Source organism: Alligator sinensis, unplaced genomic scaffold (genome assembly GCF_000455745.1).
Source record: "Alligator sinensis unplaced genomic scaffold, ASM45574v1 scaffold349_1, whole genome shotgun sequence".
NCBI lineage: Eukaryota > Metazoa > Chordata > Crocodylia > Alligatoridae > Alligator > Alligator sinensis.
The window spans coordinates 1,288,422-1,308,627 of NW_005841856.1; the positions used below are offsets into that span (position 1 = coordinate 1,288,422).

Consider the following 20,206-nt stretch of genomic DNA (forward strand, 5'->3'; position numbering starts at 1 on the left):
CTGCAAGGTAGCAGCATAGGAAGTGCCTGAATGTGTGGTGTGTGGCATCACAGACAGCTCTGTGGCATCACATACCACATGGCCGTGCATGTCTGGACTCAGCCACTGAAGGTGTCTTCCAGGCATCTACCATTTCTGTGATGTTTCTGAGAGAGGGCAAATGGCTCTCCATTGTGGATGTATATAACCATTCTGTGCGTCATCTTGGTTAGCTTTGTCATCTGTGCACTTGTGAGATTAAGAACATGTGTTTAATCTGAGAAATAATGCCCATTCTTTTAATCGTATTAATGAAGCCATAGCCAGACCGATTGTGCATTGGCTGTGAAAGTGAATGGGTACAGTATCTGAGTTTAGAGAAAGACATCAAACAAATAGGTCATACCTATGGAGCTCGGGAGAAACATTCTAACTCACCGCAACCTGGAAGAAATGTTAGGAAAATATATTATAGATATCTTTAGGAGTAGGCTGGCACCTTTAGGTTGGACACATCTGCTTATATAAGAAATGAAGAGTGAACATTGTGTAATCCCTCAGCTATTCAGCTACTATGAAGCCTTAACACCTTTCCCAGGGGTTAATCTGTTGTTATAGCATGTTTAGAATTGTTTAGCTCTGTAAAATGACTGTATTATTCCATTTTTGTTTTATTATGTTTTGCTGCTGCTTAGTTTTTAAGTAGGAATAAGAGTACTTGAGTTTTAATTTCCTTCTCCTGCACCTACTGTTTATATTTGTATGGAAAGGAAAGTGCAAATGAAAATGTCAGAAAATAATTGTTCTTGCTAGTAGACTACACTTCCATCTAGGCTATACAGAAGCATCAGGAAAGCCATATTTAGCTCTAGGATGTTTGAACAAATCAAATAATGTAAATACAGTTAATTCTCTTGTCTTCCAAAGGAAACTGCCAGGACCATGGCATTGCCTTGCCAATTATAGGTGTACTCCATTTACCTGCCAGTCAGCAAAGGCAGCTGTAGCTTATTTTCCAATTCCCCAGTAGAGCTTACTATAGAAATATATGTTCACTAATATACAGGCAGTTCCCATTTAATACCTTTTCTTAGTCACAATACTGAAGTAACTGATTTTTAATATGCCTTAAAGCACTTAGAAATGCTGGAAGCATCTTCCTATTGGCCAACGATACCTGAATTGTAACTGTACTGTTACTTTTTTTTTTACTACAGCGTCTGTTGCACTGAATAATGTTTCCAGAGCACATTTTTTCCTAATAGATCCTATTTGTCCAGGAGGTAGAGAGAAAGATATGAGAGGATATTGATATGACCTCCAGCACTTTAATTATGGGAACATTTTTCCAATAAAGGCCTGTGGGGGTAACATTTCTTGTTAATTCTGTCACTAGCATGTGTGTGTGTGTGTGTGTGTGTGTGAGTGTGTAATGACTGCCAGTCTCCAAATATCATTGAGCTGTATGGGTTTCTTAAAAATTAGGGTGTTTTGGGGATGGCGGAGGGGTCTTTCATTTTATTGTGGCTGCAATATTGCCTGTGATTTCAAATGAGCTTTTCATTCTTTGCAGCAAGAGCTGAGCTATTGGATAAGTGGCAGCACAAAACATACATCTGCACTATCATCACAGACTCATTAAGTGGCCATTCAAATGGGTGGAATATGTTATATAAATTGGCAGCAAGTTACCAATGGATGAAGGTGAGTAAGAAGTCTGATTCTATGAACTTAAACTTGATAATTTATGTATGTGCAGGTGGCACTTTGTTGCTACAAAAAGCTTCCAAAATTCAGCAACTAGTAACCTGTTCTTTTACCTATTAATTTTCTTCATAGTAAGTGTCCACTGGCATTATATGTTGCTCAGGCAAGGTTTGTCCTAGGATGTTGACTATCTTGTTGAGATGGTCCCATAAAGCACTCCTTAACAAGTTGCAATCTTCATATTGCACACATTTCATTTTGTGCTTAAAAGTTCACAGCACATCTCTTGCAAACTTGCAAAAAGACACGTATCACTGAGGGTGCTGGAGTGACACTAAAGAATTTTCTAAAACAAGGGCTGATAATCATATCAGTCAGATGTGATGCTCTGTAATATTTTGATTTCAAGTCTACATGGACAAGGCATTCATTAGCTCTCTGTTTTTTATCTTCTGCATGTCATTAATCTTAAAACAGTCATTTATGCTTGTGTTACATGAGATTTTGATGTTGACTGTTAGGCTTAGTAGAAGGACACTGCTGACAATATGGAGCCAGGGCTGTAAGGGAAAACCTTACAAACTTTAAAAATGGTTTTGCTTCTGCTGCTTAGTGCTTCTGCTGTCAGTCTTTAACCTCTCACAGTCTTTGTTTTTCTGACGTCCTATTCCTGGTATGAGTAGTCCCCCTGAGGTGAGACTTCTTGAATACAGAATTGTCCATAGTTTTCTAAAATGAAAGCACAAACCTACAATCTGTATATAATGTCACTTTTAACAACATTGGATGTAAAGAAGCTTTTGAATTGCTTTAAATAAAATATACAAGGCTAGAATATATCATCTCTGTGTCTAGCTGACTCATTCCCAGCTTCTTACATTTGGGGCACTGAAGTCCTGCTTGACAGATGCTTCATTTCTGTGGAAATGTCCTTGAATGATGATAACCTTATTTCTGGCAGCCAAATAGGCAGTACACTACAACATTCCTGTGAACAGCTACATAGGATGTGTGTATCTGAGATTCACTCAGTTGTTAAGGTAGACTGCAGCAATTAGTGTTGTGCTGCAACAGAATGGATTCAGTAGCTTCACTGACAGCACCTCATTTTATTTCTTGAGGAAATCTATGTGCATCTTTCTTTAAACTAGGAAGAAGTTGGTCCATGTATTTTTGTCTCTCTCACAAGGCTTCTTCCTTACCAAAATTCAAGAGCTAAATTTTGCTATCTATGCTTTTTCCTCCTTTTGATTTTCTAAGAGTGAAGATAAAGAGCTTTTAGCTTGAGTAAAGGGTGCAGGATATGGCTTCAAATAATTGAAGTTCACATGTGTATAGCACAAAAATCTGCACTACAAAGGAAAAACAAAAACTTGCTCTAAATGAATGGTTCTGGGCAGACCCTGGAATATGTAATGAGTAGGATTTGGAAATCAATTTCAGTCGAAGTAGGATTAGGCCTTCCATGTGCATGTGAATACCTGAAGTTCAGTTTTCAAGGCTTTCAGTAGAATTAATCAGTTCTGGTTTAGCTTGTCTATTGGGGCACCGCTTCTTATCCTGGTTTCCTTGGGCCTACTTCTGCTCTGATTATTATTGGCTCAGACCTGCACTCCAAAGTGGATTTTCTTTGAATAACAGACTTGGAGGCAAAATAAAAGACCCACCACTTGCACTTGAAAAAAGTAAAAAGAAATTAAAATTATTTGAAGCCTAAATCTAAAGATATAGACAGATGTGACAATTGTGTTACCAAAGGAAACTAATATAAGCTATTACAATGCAACTGTTATATCTGCACGATTCTGTCATGATACATGTGTAGTCATGTTTCATTCAGTTCAAGGTTAGAGTGATTTAGCTAACTCAGCAATGCCAATAATATGGATTATGGAACTTCTCTATCTGACCTGCCTGGAGCTATGGCCTGCCATGGAGGCCCTTTGGCCCTTGCTGGCCATGGCCATCAGCAGCAAGTTTGCTTGTTGCTGCCATTCCTTGAGCATTGCTATGCATTCATACCCCCTCTCCCACACCCACCACCACCATCTCCAGACCCACTGCCACTGAGATGGCCACGGCAGCTGAACCCACATTCCAGGCTGGATCCATCCTTCAAGGAGTCCGATGGTCTGAATCCAGCCTGGGGTCTCAGGGGGGTTTGATATCTCTGAGTGAATTCATAGGACCCAGATATCAAGCAGATAGAAGTTACAGGGTAACAGCTGATTCTTGCTTCTGAGGAATGACGGGCCCTCCCTTTTAAAGTGGCTAAAATGTATGTTTGTCCATATTTGACTTGAGTTAATCAGTATCTTACTTTGCAAACACCCCATGTTAACTGCCTTGGGCTCTTTTACATTTCAGAGTTAGGGAAGTTACCAAGGATGCAACCCTTTCTAAAAGAAGACTCCCTGCAGAGTGATTTCAGGATATCCACTTTGTTTGGGATTTGAATTGCCTCCCTGTAAAGAAGAATGAACAAGCATTGCCTTGTTGATTGTCATGTAAACCTGAGTATCCATATGGCTCTTGAAATTCTCCATTTCATTTTGAAGGATTTTTTTTTCTTAAATGATTTCACTCCTGCTGTGTCTATTCTGGGATGCAAATGTGTTTCAGTATCTAAATAATCAAACAGTAACCAAGGTAAAATATGTATGTCCAGCTATTGTTACTGAAACAAAGGAGCAGAGTGCTGACAGAATGCCTCTAGTGAGCTTGTTCACATAACACAAACTTGGACACTGCCTGGGCCCTCACTTCCTTGCCTATGCTGCAAAGTGGCACATGTACAGAAGTGAGGAAGCTCCAAAGCTCTGACTTGGCTACAGATCTGGATATTCTCCTGAAGTCAGAGCCTATAGGAACAGGATCTAAGGCCCCTAGCACATGTTAAACTTAGACTGTCAGTTAACCACAACTCATGTTGAAATCTATTCACATGTGAAAGCAGTTAATGGCATGATAAAACAAGGAATAAGCCACAAGTTATTATGCAAAAAATGTGTAATCACTTTGTGACTGGTTCCTAGCATACCATTAACTGAATCTGTGGCCAGGCTGGAGCTCCCAGCCATAGGGATGTACAATATGGGAGCTTGCTAGTTGTCGGTGCAAGGGGAACCCAGGATCATGATCCCTGGCTCCTCCTGCACCAGCAATAAGATGTGATGGTATCTGATGCTGGATCCCACAGTCATACCTTCTCCCATGCACCTGTGGCATGGTAGGAAGTGTGATTATGGGGATCCTGCATCAAATTCCACCACACCTTTATTTATACATCTTCTAGAGGCCTAAAATAAAGATGGCCACTGATCTCACTGGATTTGGGTATCTCAGTTATACAGTTTCTGAATTATTTTTACACATTGTTAGCAACAGTTTCTTCCTTTTCTTCTTTTTTGAAAGAAAGATGTTTTTAGACTGAAAGAAGGCAGTTTCATATATTTGCTTTTGTACTAGTCCTATAAGGAAAAAATGTTCAGGCTTCATATGTTTAAAATGCTCGTCTCTTATAGCAGTTTTAGCAAATTTGAATATGATCTAACTGTATCTCCAAAATACAGTAGGCCTCCCACAGCTTGCTTTATTATGTTGCACACAAACATATATCATGTTACATATATCATGTTTCCTTTCCTACTTCAGTATTTATTTGCTTTTTAAGACCTGTACTTATGAATTTTAAGCAGTTGGTTTAGTTACTGTGAACAGTATATACAAGGTGACCTTACACTAACAAATTATGGGAATTCAATTTAATGTTCTGTACTAGGATCTTTGGAGAAAATAAGTATTGTAGCAGACCCTTATGTAATGTATGAGGAAATGCAAACCGGTGCTTATATGGCCATCCTGTAGTTGGACGTAAAGGATTACAGACTGTTAGGTTAAGTACAGACAGTCAAAACGCCCAGGGCTGAATCAATTCAGTCTTTGAATGTTAGTCTAAGCTGCCAAGATTAAACTGAGAAACGAGTAGACAGACATTCACTTTTGATTCAGGAAATGCAGCCACATACCTGCATGGCTCAGGCCAGAAGCCAGGGGATGCTAGACCACACCTCTCTGGCATATAACCTGCATAGACTGTGTGTTTGCTTCCTATTCTTGCTGCCCCCAAGGTCTCTGGGATTTGCAGTTCAGAATCACAGCAGAAGGACTCTGCAGAGTTGCTCATCTCTTCCTCTTCCTGCTTCCAGGTACCTCTGGGATTTGTAGTCTGCAGTCACAGCCAGCAGTAAGTTCTTAGCAGAGCAGGGCAGGGCAGTTCTGTACTCGGGGGAAGGGAAGTTTAACCCCTGGCCCTGGCCCTAAGCCGCAGCTGGGGTTTGCCTGGGGAGGGGGAAGTCCCTGCCCCACCCCCTCACAACCCTTCTCTGATGGAACAGGCAGCGCAGCCCAGCCCAGGGCTACAAAATGCTGGGATGCTGGGGGACTCTGTTTTAATTTGAACCAGGAAGGGGTGTGGAACAGAAGTTTCATAAACTGGTTTGACCCAAAACAGTTAAGTCTGATACTGCATTCAACCAGGTTATCTTAAACCAGTTTCAGCCATTTTGAAACTGCTTTATGTGCACTGAACTTCTGTTCTGTTACAGATTAAAACCAGTTTCTGATTACTTAATTCAGTTTGTGTGTAACTTCTGTCCCTAACCTTAGAGCTTATTTTTTTTGTTCAGTATATGAAGAAAAATCTTAATTACATGATTAAACACTTGATATTTAGGAAGAAGTAGGTGACTACATAAGTTTTGGTTGGATATTAAAGTTTGGATTCAATTAAACACTGAATCATAGGTAATTAGCTATTGAGTAGTCCCTTTGGCTTCAGTAAAATACTCACTTAATATTCATCATATGTATGAGTGCTTTCCTGGAGTAAGTTTGGAGAGCCAGATTGGTTTATTAACTGTCCCAGTTAATAGATTCATAGATTGTAAAGCCAGAAAGGGTCTTGGATGATCATTGGGTCCAGCCTCCTGCACCAAGCAGGAAAGATAAGTGGGGATCAGGTGACCCCAGCAAGGTGACTGTCCAGTCTCCTCTTGAAGATTTCCAGGGTAGGTAATCACCTCTGGAGGGAATTTTCCAGGGCAGGCACCACCTTTGGAGGGAGTTATTCCATACTCTGGACCCCTTGACAATGAAGAAGTTTTTCCTAACGTTGAGCCTGAATTGATCTTCCAGGAATTTGTGGCCATTACTCCTGGTTTTTCCCTCGGGTGCCCTGGTGCACAGTTGCTTACCGAGCCCTTGATGTACTCCCCTAGTGTAGCGATAAGCTGCTACCAGGTCCCCTCTCAGCCTTATTTTCTTCAGGCTAAAGAGTCCCAGATCCCTCAGCCTTTCCTCGTATGGCTTGCCATATAAGACTCTGATCATATGGGTGGCTCTTCTTTGGACTCTTTCAAGCTTGTCCATGTCCTTGTTAAAGTGTGGTGCCCAGAAGTGGACACAGTACTCTAGCCATGGTCTCACCAGTGCTGAGTAAAGTGTAAGAATCGCCTCTTTGGTTTTCCTGGAGATGCATCAGTTGACACATGCCACAGTATTATTTGCCCTACCAGCTACAGTATTGCACTGCCAGCTTATATTCATACCATGGTCTGTTATTACCCGCAGGTCCCTTTCATTCATAATATAGTCAGTTTGACAAGCTGGAATAGCATATGCAAACTCTGCCTTGTGGGAATACCTCAGAAGTTGCGTGAGCAAAAACAAAATCCCATCTTTGGAAAGATAGTTAAAGTAGATACAGGACACGTCTCCTCTTCAAAGCATTACTATATATATAGTAGCATAATTTGTACATATAGCTATGGTACACAAAACACAATAAAAAGAAAGAATCTGTTCCCACTTTATCATCTTTCATAAGCATGTGTTGCTTCTTCATATGGTTAATTGGGATTTTTTGTCAATGTTTTTTCAATAGAAAATACATCTTTTTCATATTATAGTTTTCAGCGGAACATGCCAGTTTTGCCAAAATTGTTATATTTGCTCTTGGGTTGGGTCAGGTTGATGAAATATTTTGTTCCCGGTCAGGTCAGTGAGCAAAGATTATCTCAACAACTGCCTGAGCTACCATAATGCCTCCTGGGAGATGTAATTGGGCTGCTTTACTCTCACATAATACTTTGCTGGATTGTTGGCCAGACAACATCACTCACAATATTGGCTTTGGGGACTCCCATGATGCTCTGCATGCTTTAGATTATTGGGGAAAGCTAGCTAGAACTTTAAATTGGTAAACTAATGTTTCTGTGTGGTGTCAATCCTTACTCACCTCCTTCAAGCCACAATGAACAGATTCAGGAAATTAATTATGCCATTATATATAGATAAAAACATACATGATAATATATTAAAATTACCCTGAATAACATAAATGCTGGTCAAAGCCATCCATGAAGTAGAAAGTGTGATCAAGAATGAAAATTATAATGCTTCTCTTGTATCTTAAATGTTCAATTTATGTAGTCTATGACACTACTAGACAAAAAAAATTTCTAAAACACAGATTAGTCCATTCTCATAATTAAGAATGCATATGGATCAGGTCCTCAAAAATATTTAGCCTTTAATTCCCATTGAAATTAATCAGGCCTCAAAAATTCATTCCCTGGAGATTCACTGCAGAAATATGTCCCATCAAAGTGCAACCGCTGAGATAGGACTTAGAAAGAGATTGCAGGTGGTAGACCTTTCAGGGTTTTGTAGATAATAAACAATACCTTGAATTGTACCCAGAAGCTAATTTACTGCCTCAAGCAAGGTGTTGTGCTGCATATTATAAAAAATATCCCTACATATTGCATATTTAATTCACTTGAGACATTTACCAGGACCAATTATTGCCGCCTTACTCATTGCTAAAGAACAACCTTTTTAAATTCAGGAATCTTTCTGAAATACATACTAATAGACCTTACCAACCTTGTGATTTATTTGGTTTTATTAATTTGTATAAAGAATGCTAATAAAGTCACACAAATTGGGATTGGTTAGATCTAATACAGTGCATTTCTGAAATAGGATTTTCCCACTTTATTCCTGACAACCTGCATTTGCAACCATTCAGTTATTTTATTTTGAAACGGCTTTTCAATTATATTCTAGTGCTGTAGGGGAAAGGTTTTTGACAAAGGCACGACATAAACCATTTATATTGCAGCTCCATCATAGTTCCCATAGCTAAACTAGACTGGACAGTTCATTAAAAAGAAAAATTAATAGCACAGGGTTGCAGGGAAACAATAACAGATTATGACTGGCCTGTGGCAGCCCACTGAATTCATGTAGTGGAATAAAAATGATTCCCCTATCTCATAAATGAAGGTTTGTTTCAAGGTTTTAGGCAAAACCTATACTTCTAGTCCTTTACAAGAGAAAGCTGTACTTGAGATACATACTCTGTTCATAGATGTAATATTTTGTAACATTTCTACAGACAACTAATCTATAGCTTTTAACCTGATAAGAAGTGCATATTTCATAAAAAATGAAAGCAAAACAATAAACATATATTCAGGTGTGTACATAGATATATATATGTACACACAGACACACATACATATGTGTGGGCATGGTTTTGTATATGCATATACAGGGTTCGAATGACATTCTGACACTTGGCGGGGTCTGCAGTGTTGGCAGCTGGAAGGAGCCACCACTGCTGCCTGAGGCGTGGGGTGAGCTGGGGGGCTCTCATCTCTTATGGGGGGACTCAGCCCCCCCCTGAGTTCCACTATAATTCGAGCCCTGTGTGTATATACCAATGAGGATTGTATGGTATATTGGATTAACCGCATGGAAGTCCACAGACGAAAGCAGGGAGTGGATGAAGTCTTCCCTCCATTTATTGGCCAGTCAAGTAGGTGCATAGAGCCAGAAGCAAATAACTATTTCTTAGTCCAGAACAAGAAGTAAGGAAGAACTGAAACAGCTCAGTGCTGTCTGAGATGGTGTTCCTTGAAGCTACTCCCTGGAATTTACCCCTCTCCTAATGTTGTGCCTAAAAGTGCAATGGAGTCAATGTAACATGTTTTCTGACTCTCTTAAGTGCACAAAAACATAGTGCAAAAGTAGCACGAGTAACATGTTTTGCACACATTTTCAAAAGACATTTCACACAATAGAGATTTAGTGATACGCTGACTGCTTCTAAAGGTGAACAAACAGTCTTTTATTGAAGGCTACAATGTTATGGGAGAGCTCAGGATATGAGTGACTGGTGCCTCCTGAATTTGGAGGGGCACCGGCAGAACCTGCCGACGGCAGCGGCCCTGTCAGTGGGGCACCAGCCCTACTGACAGCATCAGTGTCAGCTGTCGGGGGGGCACTGGCCCCGTCCAGGGGGGCATGTGCACCCCCGTGTGCCCTCAACCAGTCGCCTATGGCTCAGGAAATGTAGTACTTAGCCTAATACATGTTTAAAAGTCAAATATGACATTGTGCAATATGCTTAGGATGTTAAATGCAAAAAAATAAGCTTGCTGTGGTGTGTACTGTCTCTGTGGGGGAGATAACTAGTGGTCTCAGCTTGACTCCAATGAGTATTGGCTGATTCTGCTGGAAACTTCCCACATATGAAGAAAAAGAAGTGTGTAGTGTAGCCCATTCTCCTCTATTGAAGATAAATGACCCTTGTGGAGACAGATGGCCTGCTTTGCCAGTCTTGTATCAATGTGCTTAGGGAGTTAGCATTGGGCATAGGGCTAAAGGAAAAAGGAACACACAGTTTGAAAAGTTTCATCAATCCAATAAGCATGCTAGCCAGATTGACAACTTGCATAAATTCACTGTTTATACTTTGTTTTGAGTTGAGGTGGTATGAAGGTAAAGAAATCCTGTCATTCAGAAAAGTTCTTTGCTTACTCTAATTACAAGTAACACTTAACAGTCACTAAAACTCAGTTATCTTGGTGGGGGGAATTCTGTATTTTTAATTTATTTTGTGCATTGTACAGTGTTCTATTCATTTCAGTGTTCAGCGTGTAATATATAGATATTTTTTTCTTTTTATTTAAATGTCCATAGATACTATTCCCTTTTTCCCTACCTAAACATTGGAGAGAAAATGTTATCCCAGGAAACAGCCTTTCTTTCAATGAACCACAATGTACAAATGGCTCCAAAGAGAGCCTAACAAAGGCTCTGTTGTGCTATATCACAGCAAAGCCAATAACCCAGCGGTTACTGCTGATTTGCTGCATTCTTGCAACATAAACAAAACAATACAATAGTAGTGTATTCAGGATACCTGGTGTAACATACAATAGAGTTTTTTTGAGTTAGAATTCTGCAGAAAATTGTATTTGTTCAAAAATAGCCTTTCATTCAATGACTCTAGGAGAAAGCAGAACTATGGATGTTTCAATAGAGAACCCTATACATAGAGGAAAGAACAATTAATTTATCTTTACATACTTTCTTTTCCCCCACCTATAGAAAATGGTGTAAAAAAAGGTGTAATGACTTATATATAGCTGTCTGTTCGCCCAGTTGTTGGTTAAGTTAAAATTTTATTCTTCACATTTCCTTCTTGCCTTCCAAATCAGAATCTACTTTCTCTAAACTATGTGAAATCATGTATGGTTAACAGTAATGTCTTTTGTTCTTCTGAGCTAAGTACAGACAGTCAAAAAGCCAGAGGCTGAATCACTTAAATTTTTGCAGATTAGTTAAAGCTGGGTAGACTGAACCAATAACCAAGTGAACAGACATTCACCGTTGATTCTGGAATTGCAGCCACATGTCTTCAGTGGGCCAGGCCAGAAGCTGGGATGCTAGAGCACACCTCCCTGCTCAGCTGGAGCAGATAGCTTGGACCAAGCCTAGCCTGCCCACACTGCAGAGGAGGGGGGTTTGTGGGGGAGGTGCAAAACATCCTGGGATGCTGGGGCGTCTATGAGTTAACTTTAATCTGGAATCTGGAGGGGTTCTGGGACAGAAAAATAAACCAATTTAACCTAAATCAGTTAAGTCTAATACTACATCCATCCAAGATTATTTTAAACCTGTTTCAACCATTTTAAAGAGGTCTATGTGCACTGAACTTCTGTTCTGTTAGGCTAGGGACAGACATTCAAAAAGCTTGAGCCTGAATTGATTCAATCTTTGCAGGTTAGTTACATGGCAGGGGGCATTTATCACCCTATCAGCAAAATGAATGGATCTCAGATTAGTTCAAGCTCCTCTTAAACAACTTGTTCCAAAGAAGGAATCAAGGGACATTACCAACTACCTGTTGATTAGCTCCAAAAAGCCCTAAGCAACACTGTTCTGTCTGCCTTGTTTCTCATAGCATGGACCGTAGCCAGCATGTAGTATTCTAGCTAATGCTGAGAGGTGTCTGTGTAAGGCAGAAGGGAGGCAGGAATCCCTGCTTCAGCAGGGAGTTGGGTGGGGCAGGGGAGGGAGCAGGAGGAAGCCAGGCAGATGCCCTGTACCTCCAGGTTTTGCCAGAGCCACAGCCAGAGAGCAGAGGGGAGGGATAAGCCCTTCTGGGTTGGAGCAGAGAGCAGAGCCTCGCCCAGAGATACAAAGTAACTGGGACGCTGGAGAATTCTGATTTAACTTAAACCAGGAAGGGGTCTGGGGCAGACATTGCATAAACTGATTTGACCCAAATCAATTAAGTCTGATACTACATTCAGCCAGGTTTATCTCAAACTGGTTTCAGCCATTTTCAAACTGGTTTATGTGCACTGAACATTTGTTCTGTTACAGGTTTAAACAGGTTTCTGATCACTTAAATCAGTTTATGTGTAATGTCTGTCCCTTGCCTTACAGATCTGAACTGGTTTCCGATCACTTATATTAGTTTATTTGTAATTTCTCTCCCTAGCCCTGATGATATAGAATTACTTACTATACCTGTGAGCTGTGGAATTTTAACAAGTTTGCATAACTTAACTCTGGAAAAGCAATTAATTTTTACACTATTTAATTAAACCCACTTAATGGCCAAGAATTCAATTAACATTTGCTTTCCCCGCCTCATTGTTACCTCACCACTCATTTGTGCCAATTTGTTTTATACGATGAAATCTATATCTGGATCTAGCCATCTATAAATGAAGTATGCATATGTGAGCAACATTTGTCTGCATCTGTAGATATCTGTGCATTATATTAATCTAAAATATAGATTGAGCGGTATAGTATACATGACAGTCTTGCCCATAGACCCCACAGGATGAAGTGCTTTCTTGATGAAATTATGTATTATTCCTTGGGTCTAATTCTAAGTCACATATACAGGTATATATTTGGATTAGCCTGCAGATCATCGTTAGCACTTGCTAAAGAAAAGAGAGGGTAAACTTGCCCAAACTTCCTTGAGAAGTTTCTCAGGCAGTGCCTACTCTGACAGTCTGGCCCCATCTTTAATTTAAGGTGTAATGGGAATCAGCCACAAAGCTATTACACATATTTTGTATAACAATTTTGGTATACCTTTCCTTGTTTTATCACTCTGTTAACTGCATCGACGTGTGACTGGATTACTATTTAAGATGTGATTAACTGGTTAATTACGTCTTACGTGTTGTATCTACCAGAGCCTGAAAGCCTTTGCATTCAAGCAAGACGTGAGCTCTTGTATTGCTAGATGCTGAAGCTACTCCATGCTGCCTACCCAGTTTCTTCACCTCAGGCATTGTACTGCCTACATGGGGTAGGAATTGCACCTGTTAGATTGGGGAAAGGATGTACAGTATCAAATCTCTCTGTTTTACTCCTTGCATATTTTCTAGCAGAAACCCTACTTCTTTACTCTCCTGCACAATAGGGGAAGATGGGGTTGATGTTCCAGAAGCTTAACCTATCATCAGTTCTCTATAGAATAATGTAAGGGGTCATAGTTTGAATACCGCTTCACAATCAGATTGCCTTAAGTATTTTGAAACCTGTTTACAGAAGAGATACAAAAGGGAAAATATGCATGTTCAGTATTACAACTATACAACATATACTAGTGACCTTTTGGAATTATTTATGTCATAGGTTTCCCTGTGATACACACCAGGTTTTTTGAGAGAGAACTTGTGTAATCTGAGCAAACTTTAGTGGAGTATCAATCATAGTGGAACTGCTTGAGGTTCTGAGGTTTTCATGGCTAAGGTAAAGACAAAACGATAGGTAAAAGCATCCTAGCAGCTAGTCCATGAGATGCCACAGGTTCTTGACAGTATATGGCCAGTTTTTAGAAGTATGAGTCAAAGATATAAGCAATTATTAAAAGTGATCTCAAAACAGATAGAAACTCATTTCATGGTACGTTCAGCACCTTGCAACTAGCAATTTCAGACTGACTTGTAAGCAAGTGGGAAGAATGCATAAAACATAAAATTACATATTCAGAAAATTACTTGTGGATCAAACCATGAACTGTGAAAGCATCACTTTTCTTTCTTTCTAAAATGATAAAACTGACAGAGGTTAGAGGAGTTTGAACTGATTAATGACCTAAAGCAACTTCTTAACAAATACAGCAACCAGTTCTCCAAAGTCTCAAACTCTAGCAAACAAGCTGTAGACTCACTTGAATGCAGAATGCAAGAATACCCAGTGTGCCTACCCATCAGTTTTGTGCTTTCACTCACCTTCATACATTTTGTCCACCAGTTACCCATTTCTAAAATGTTAGGTAATTTGAATCCTTGTTTTAGACTACCTGTGCAGTGGTTGACATAAAAGATTTTAAGAGCTTCCCATTGACTCCCAAGCTCTATTGTCCTTAATGTACTCTCTGTAGAAGTTCCTAGTGTTGTCAACTGTCATTTCAGATTTCTAGTGCCAGGTAAAAAGGAAAAAAAATAAGAAAAACATTTTCCACATGTTTTTCTCATCCAATAAATATTAAAAAGTTCATATATATATTTAGAGAGATTTATTTAGAGGCATAATCTCTCCCAGCTCTTCTCCCTAAAAGTGCTTTTCCCAGAAAAGCATAATTGTTCCAAGAGCATTTTATTTAATATTATCACTAAGAGGAGATTTTTAATACTGGAAAGTGGTTGAATTGAAATAAGTCTCATCTGTGCAACATTTTTTGAGAATAATATTTTCATAAAAATAAGATGAACGTTTAGAGTGTATTCCATATGAAAAATTAGTCTATTGCTGATCATAAGGTGATCTTGTGGCCATCTACAAATTCATCAGGGGGGTCAGCAAAGAATAGGAGATATAGGCAACCCTCGCCGTTCACAGGGGATACATTCTTGTATCCCCTGCAAATGGCGAAATCCACGAATAAGGCACTGTGTTCATGAACGCAGTCTGTGTTCATGAATGCAGTGCCCCCAGTGGCTGGGGGGGGCATGGCTCTGGCAGGAGCGTGGCGGCAGCAGCAAGCACAGAGCTCCTGGGGAGCTCCTATAAGTGTCTAAAGTGTATTTAAAATGCAGGTTCGGCATTCACAAACATTTGAAATCGTGAATGCCAAACCCGCGAATAGTGAGGGTTTCCTGTGCTCTGTTTACCAGGGCGCACCTTGGGGTAACTAGAAACAATGGTCACAAACCGACAGAGAGCAGATTTAGATTGGACATCAGGAAGAACTTCTTTATGGTAAGGGTTACTAGAATTTAGAATGAGCTTCCAAGGGAGGTGGTGCTCTCCCCTACCCTGGATGTCTTTAAGAGGAGACTGGACAAGCACCTGCCTGGGGTCATCTGACCCTAGTGCTCTTTCCTGCCCAGGGCAGGTGGTTGGACTCAATGATCTCCTGAGGTCCCTTCCAACCCTAAAATCTATGAAATCTTTTTAAGCTGAACTTGTCTTTCCTCAAATGTACATGTTTAATCACTCTTACTCTTTTTTTTTAATTTGTTTTCTTTTTCCCCCCTCTTCTTCTATGATAAGTGCCAAATAGTAATAATCTGTAGGAAATGATAGTGGTTCCTTTGGAGGATAGTCAATAGAATGAACTCAGTAAACAGAATGAACTCAGACTAAAATGCAATGAAAAACATACTGCATTTAAAAAAAAATATATTGTTCAAATGAAATACTGATTTTGATTACAAGTGGGCAGGCGCAGTGGTCAGTGGTCAGGGCTGTCCCAGGGGGTGTGCAAATTGGGGTGACTGCCCCAGGCCCCGTGCTTTAGGGGGGCCCCCTGGAGCTGGACGGAGCAGCGGTGGTGCAGAGCATCCAGCCGCTCACAACCGCCCACTGCCACCGCTGCCAATGGGAGCAGCAGGTTCTTTGGGTCTGGGATCAAAGCGGGGGCAGGACCCCGCATGAGTTGATTAGCCTCGGGCCCCACACCCTGCTCGGGTCGCCTCTGCCAGTAGTTGACAGGTTAATCTACCTATCTCTAAGATTTAGTGGCTGTTCTAACTACATATTTTAGCAGCATACAGGACCAAATTTGGAAATGATCCTCACCTAAAGGGGTAAGAACACTGAAAAGATTCAGTTCTGATCTATTTCACAGAAGAACAGACAGTCTTAGCCTAGGATGTCTCAGCCTGAGAAAATATTGCTATTGTGTGGTAGCTTTAAGGACTGAGGAAGTGAAATGTGACAGTGTTTCCACTGTCACACTTTAAGCAAGGTGTGCTTGAAGCAAGACAAGCAAATTTAAAAGCATTGTATGAATACACATACAGGTGTTTTCAAAATGATAGTCACTAATCCAGCTAGCTTGTTGGAATATAGCTACTTTATTTTAAAAGCATGCTTGTAGACTTTTCTGCATTATCCTGCCATTGGGCACATTTGGTAGCTTCCTTTCCCATGGCTCCTGTCATTGGATAAGCAAGGTATTTGGGTGAATCAAGGCTACCATGCCATTTATGTTCAGACATAATCTTACATCTGTAAAAAAATGAGTTATGCTGTCTCACTCGTACGTGGCATTTATGCCCTTTGCTGGAGAAGCTTACCTTCACGTAGAGGAACTAAATCAAAAATAGACTCATCCTTCAAACTTACTGCATTGCTTACAAGTAGACATGCACTATCTGGGAAAGCTTTTATATATTTAAGATCTTAAGTGGTGTCTGTTGAACAAGATTATTCCCACATGGTGCTTATAATAAAATGCACCTGCAATATCTTCTTTTACTCAGACTTTTCAGCTTGTTTCTTTACCTCTGTAGGTAGAGCTGACCACCTGCATAGAACACTGCATACTTTTGATGCCTAGAGATCTTCATTAACTGTTAGAAAAAACAAACTTTAATGTGGTAATAATTCTGAGTATTTCTCTTCTGAAATAAAAAAGAAGTGAAGGGATTTGCAAAAGGCCATCCAGAAAGTTAGTGGCAAAGTAAGGATTATAGCTCAGAAATTCCTAATCCTTGTTTTTTCCATTTCCTGCACCTTTGAAATAGTTCTTCATCTGTTCCTTCATTCTAAAATTAATTTCTTTTTGAACATGTTTGTATAAAACACTGTTCATACAGAATTTATCCTTTGTTGTTTTGCATGGGATATAAATGAAAAGGATTGCTGTAAATTGTTTTTTGTTAGTCCTGCATTTAGATGTGTTTTTTCATTTCATGAGAGAACAATCAGTGCGCCACATTAATGCAAACACAATATAAAATAATAATAATGCTGAAGTCAAAGTTTGGGGCTAAATACAGAGATTCAAAAAACCCAGGGCAAAATCAGTCCAATCTATGCCGCTTTCTCTAAACTGTGTGGATTTGACTGGGAGCGAATGGGACTCATGTTTCGTCTTTGGTTGGGGGGGCAGGCAGATGCTCTCAGTGGCTGAAGCCAGAAGATGGGGGTGCTCCTGCATGCCAGGTATTGCCAAGGGCAGCCAAATGCATCCATCCCTGATTGGCTGTCGGGCATATGCCTTCCTCCCACTGCCCTATCATCTCCAATTGACAGCTGCAGGTAGCCAGTGGAGGGAGGCATGCTCGCTCTTGCACAGCAGCGTGGGAGATCTCTGGGCTTTGTCCAGGGTGGGGGAGTTGGGGTCCACCCCAGACAGGACAGAGGCAGGAGAAGATTGTGATTCATGAGCTGCTAGGGGGCAGTGGTGCCAGCAGCACACACTGCATTCCCAGCTGGGTCAGCAAGGCACAGTGTGTCCCTCACTTTTTCCTGAGCCCCAGGACCATGCACTTGAGCGGCTCTGAGAAGGGCTTGCAGGATTTCCCCCCGCCCCCTCCCTTGGAGCCAGTGCCGAGTTCCTGGCTGAAGCCACTTCTCTACAGCTGCAAGGGCATGGCTGCCACCCTTCCCTGGGGACCAGAGCCCATGTTAGTAGAGAAGTGGCTTCAGCTGGAAATTTGGGACTGGCTCTGGGGAGAAGGAAATCCTGTGAGCTCTTCCCAGAGCTGCTTCAGCCCGGGATCCTGGGGCTCAGGACCGGGGAGGGGATGTGCTGGAGCAACTCTGGATTCCCAACCTCACCCCGCAACTTGTCCCGGGCGCAGTCCCAAATTCATGGCTGAAGCCTCTTCTATGCAGCTGCAAGGGCATGGCTGCCGCACCCCCAGGAAACTGAACCTGCATCTGCAGAGAAGCTGGGAATTTGGCACTGGCTTTTGGGGGGTCAGGGTAGAAATTCTGTGAGCCTTTCCTGGGGCTGCTCCAGCAGAGGGTCCTGGGGCTCAGGACCGGGGAGGGATACTCTGTGGCCCAGGAACTTGGGGTGTTCAGCTGGCACCACCTCCACCCAGCAGCTCACAAGTCACGCTGTCTTTATCTTGCCTGCAGCTGACGGACAGAGAGCTTTGGAATGAGGCCAGCTAGGTTGACCATAGCTCCCTGCAAGGGAGGTGGGGTGTGGGGACACAGCACAGGCACCTGGGATACTGGTGAACAGTGACCTACCTTGATTCACGAGCAGACCTGGCACTGACATTTGATACACTGGTCTAACCTAGCTCGAGTAAGTCTGATACTACATTAATCCAGATCTATCTTAGACTTGGATCTACCAATTTTAAAGCAGTCTGTGTGCCTCAGACTTCTGTTTTGTTACGGGTACACACCAGTTTCCAAGTGCCTAAACCGGAAAAAGTGTAATGTCTGCACCTGGCCTGGGTTTCAGTAGTTTAAAAAAAAAAAAAGAGTTGAAAAAGAACAGAGCCTTTGATTAGAATTTTAGCTCTCTCCTGCAAATGAATGGGACACTTAGGACACATCTACATGTTGCTGTGTTTTAGTGCTTCCTTTTGGAAGTACTAAAGCATGGAGCAGTACGGGCACATTATAACTGGGAAGCAACCACTATGTCAACGTAGTTGGCGATCATTTGTAGACCTATGTGATCTTTGTGTGTAGACGTGCCCTTAGCAATTCACTATTCTGTCCACTGTTATAAGTGTTACCATCTAGTTAAGCAAACCTCTTTAAATAATAGCCACTATGGTTGCTGGACTTTAATAGATTCCAGTCTTTTGAAAATGTTTTGCACTTGTTGATGAAGTGATTATCCCCAGCAGAGTAGGTGTAAGTAGTCTAATCAGATTGCATTAGTAGTGGCAAAAACATATTCCAGACACCATGTTTACATGCAGAAGTTGACTGGAATAGATATTAAAGGATAAATTGTTCTATAGTAGGATCCTGAAAAGAAAAAAACTTTAATTTGGCATAGTTGCTTCTCTCACTTGTATCATAGAAGTGTTTATAAAGTTAAGCCATTCTGGAATAGTGGTATTGTACTTGAAAAGGTATTCCATATTACTTATTCCCACATGCAGAAAATGGTCAAGAATAAATGGCAATAAACTTATATAACATTTGGTCTTTGTTGGAAAGGAAAGACTGTGCAAAATCCATTGAATATTATATAGTAGATTTACTACTCAGTTACATTGACTTTGACCAAGATAACCCAAAACCTGACAGCTGAAAAATCTTTTAAAGGTATATTGGTAGTGGGGCAAGATGCCTACAGCTTCAACTCTACCAAGGGTCCTATAGCTGGCTCAAAGTGAGTGATGCTGGGTGCATCTACACATGCAGTTAGCATGCAGAAATAAATTCCAGTGCAATTTGCACCTGAGTTAATGGCTCCTGGGCCCAGTGTATACATGTGTGCCCAGAAGCACAGCAATCTGAGCTAGGGCAGAGCAGTCCTGGGCTGGCAGGGGACCTGGGGGTCAGTCCCAGGCTCCAGGTGGTGGCTAGCTAGGAGGCAGCCCTCTCACTGTAGCATGCTTGTGCCCCAGCCAGTCCTAGTCGCAGTCTACACATCCATTTTGGTGCACTACATGACTGCCATAGGGAAGTACTTGTCCTGGCCAATGCTATTTTACAGAGGAGTTAATTAATTTACCGTGCCCCAATACAAGCATATGTGTAGACGGTGACACTGTACTGCAGAGCTAATTAGTCACCTCCAGAGTAAAGCACACATGTAGATGCATCCACTGCCTATGGAAAGGCTGTGGTCAGAGCAGCCCTGGATGAACTAATTCCCTACATTGCTGAACATCCTCAAAGTATCATGATTTGTTTAAAGCGCCCAATAGCAATTTTAAAAACAGCTTCCAAGGAAGAACTTCTGAGATTTCCTGCT

At 41.1% G+C, this 20,206-nt stretch overlaps 1 protein-coding gene across 4 annotated transcripts in view; it reads left to right on the forward strand.

Annotated features, from left to right (window-relative positions):
- Positions 1 to 20,206, forward strand: part of CDH11 (cadherin 11) — a 116,399-nt gene that overhangs the window by 59,234 nt on the left and 36,959 nt on the right. For all 4 annotated transcript variants that reach the window (XM_006016418.2, XM_025214327.1, XM_025214314.1 and 1 more), the window contains exon 2: positions 1,553 to 1,683. The gene's annotated coding sequence lies outside the window, so the exon portion shown is untranslated. The remainder of the gene's footprint in view (positions 1 to 1,552; positions 1,684 to 20,206) is intronic.